The sequence below is a fragment of the Mus pahari genome, chromosome 16, assembly GCF_900095145.1.
Source record: "Mus pahari chromosome 16, PAHARI_EIJ_v1.1, whole genome shotgun sequence".
NCBI classification, from domain to species: domain Eukaryota; kingdom Metazoa; phylum Chordata; class Mammalia; order Rodentia; family Muridae; genus Mus; species Mus pahari.
In genome coordinates this window covers 58996784-59000011 of record NC_034605.1, presented here as the reverse complement: position 1 = coordinate 59000011, position 3228 = coordinate 58996784, and positions in this window count along the sequence as shown.

The following is a 3228-nucleotide window of genomic DNA, read 5'->3' as shown; positions in this document are numbered from 1 at the left end:
GGGGCTGGAAAGATGTCTCAGCAGTTAAGAGCACCGGCTGCTGTTCCTGAGATCCTGAGTTAAATTTCCAGCAACCACATGGTGCCTCACAACCATCTGTAATGGGGTCTGGTGCCCTCTTCTGGTGTCTCTGAAGACAGCAATGGTGGTGTACTCATACGCATAAAATAAAACAGATCAACATAGGTTGGTTCATCCTGAGCACATGGGATATTTTCTAAGGGACTCAAGAAGGGGAGTTAAGACATCATTCACACTGGCTAAAGAACAAATGGACAGACGGATGGATGGAATATTGAATAAATTCTACAGAACCTCTTAGTGTCCATGTCGTGCTGTGTTTTGCAAGGACAATGCCCCCTCCATCTGCTTTAGCTCTTTGGACCACTCAGAGAGCTCTCTGGACCTCTCTCACTGTGTGAATAGGAGACAGATTAGATAGGAGAGGGTCTAAATGTCACACACCAGTTAATTCCTCCAGCTTGGGGAAGGCAGTATTGAACCTATAAACCTGGTTCCTGGTTCCTGGTTCCCCGTGCCCTTCCTCCCACATCTAACCTCTGCTTTTGATACACAGAGCTTGAGACCAAAGATGAGAAGAATTCTGTGATTGTTTGAGTAAGAATACCCCCCATAGGTTCATATATTTGAATGCTTGGGGAGTGGCACTATTGGAAAGGGTTAGAAAGTATGGTCTTGTTGGAGGAAGTAGAAGAGGCTTTGAGTATTCAAAGCCCAAGCCAGGCCCAATGGATCTCTCATCCTGCCACCTTCAGATTCAGATGTACAAGTCTCAGCTACTGCGTCTGCCTGCATGTCCCCGTGCTTCCGGCCATGGTGATAACGGACTAAACCTCTGGATCTGTAAGCAAGCCCCCAATTAAATGCTTTCTTCTATAAGAGTGGCCACAGTCGTGGTGTCTCTTCACAGCAATAGAACAGTGACTCAGACAGACCAGATCATCTCAATGAAAAGTGGAAGCCAGACCCCTCAGTTCTCACCAGGAAAGCAAGAACAGAAACCAACTCCAAACTCAGCAATGGGACCAAGTTACAGCCCTTCCTTGAAGAATGTCGCCTATCTCTAAAGCAGGGAACAGTGCCCTCCCACACAGTCTGCGATCAAGGGTTCTGTACCCCACTCCAGCCCCAGCACCTAGACCCAGCTGTTTCTAAGAAGCTGGAAAGAAGTGAAAAGCCCCTGACCAGCAGTCAAGACCTTGAGCCAGATAATCCCGCTTCTACCTCGGCTTCACTCTTGGCTGGTCCTGCAACCCTGAACGTGTGGTTTAACCATCTTGATCCTCTCTCTTCATGTTTAAAAGATGGGTAAAGAAAGGACTGGAGGCACAGCTCTGATTTTAACTCTTTAAAAGATCAGTTCCCAGCACCCATATCAGGGCGAACACAACCACGTGTAACTCCAGCCCTAGGGCATCTGACGCCCTCTTCTGACCTGCTCTGGTACCTGTAGTCATGAGCACATGGCCCACATAGACACATAGTTTTAGGGTTTCTATGGCTGCTATGAAACATCATGACCAAAAACCAAGTTGTGGAGGAAAAGGCTTATTCAGCTGACACTTCCACATCGCTGTCCATCACTGAAGGAAGTCAGGACAGGAACTCACACAGGGCAGGGACCTGGAGGCAGGAGCTGAGGCAGAGGCCATGGAGGGCGCTGCTTACTGGTTTGCTCCTCATGGCTTGCTCAGCCTGCTTTCTTAAGGAACCCAGGACCACCAACCTGGGGATGGCCCCACCCACAAAGGGTTGCACTCTCCCCCATCAATCACTAATTAAGAAAAGGCCCCACAGCCAGATCTCAGAGAGACGGTTTCTCAACTGAGGTTCCCTCCTTTCAGATAACTCCAGCTTGTGTCAAGTTGACATAAACCTAGCCTGCACAGAGACACCTGTGGGGAAAAAAAAAGTGAATCTTCAGTGACAGATTAAAAGATGGAATTCCTGAGGTTGTGTATGAGGGCGTCGTTCCCTCAGAAATGACTGCTAAGCAATGGTACTCCTGGTCAGTATGGGAGATGATGATGGTGGTGGTGATGATGATGATGATGACGATGACGACAATGAAGGCAGCAGTGACTACAATGCCGGACAATGACAACAGCACAGAGACAAGAGTAGAGACTGACAGTGAGCATCCTGGATCAGTGCTCATGTCAGTGGGCACATGGAACAAACATGCTGAAGCCACCAAGTAGCCTGGGCTGACTTTAGAAAGATTTCCATTTTTCTAAACATTTTTTTGCCCAGGCTTCAAGTCAGTAGAAAAGCTGGATTTCTCACTGAGTTTCCACCACCCTGCCCCCACCTCACTCCAGATGCAAGAGAGCTACCTCCTGGCTCCCACACCAGGACACTTGCTCACTTGGTGGGAACAGGTGTTGTGGTAAGAAGCTTGTGGCTTTGAGCTGTGCCGAGCTGGGTGTTATCACCGAGGCAACTCCTCTCCCACCTCCTGCCCTCACAGTCCCCAGAGGAGGTTGATGGTACTAGGGGAGTATCATGTGCCAGCCCCTTGGCACAACTTGATGATAACTGACCTATGACCTTGGCCATGATGTGAGGAGGTGAGAGAGTCACCGGGACCTTCAATCTGTGCCTTCCCAGCTCCCACAGCCCACAGGGGTAATTAGGGACTCCACCACCTCTGATGGTTCCCACCCCACCCTCTCTATCTCCTCACGTTACACCACCACAGAGTGTGGACATAAATACCCACCCACCAAGCCTTTCTCCAGCAGGGGCTGAGCACCCAGCAGAATGCCCGGGGTTGGGATGCCAATCTGTGGGTACTCTCAGGTTACAGAGGTGGGGCAATTCCCAAGACGTGGTATGGCTTAGACCTCCCGCCATCCCCTCCTCCTCCCAAGATGGGGAAAAGCTATGTGTGCGCATATACATCCACACATGAACCTCACTCATGCATGAACACCAGTGCCAGGGGCTGAAGGCACAAAAGGAGAGGAATGGGTCTCATCCAGGGGAGCTGTGAATGTGTCTTCTTTGCTTCATCTATACTTTCCTTTAGAGGGAATTAGGGTTCCATTCCACAGATAACGGTCTCCCCACCACTGGCTGTCCTTGTCACTCTTAATATAGGTCATGTTTGAGGCCCTAGGGCTTCTGCATCTACAGATCTACAGTCTACAAACTCTTTCTCTCTCTCTCTCTCTCTCTCTCTCTCTCTCTCTCTCTCTCTCTCTC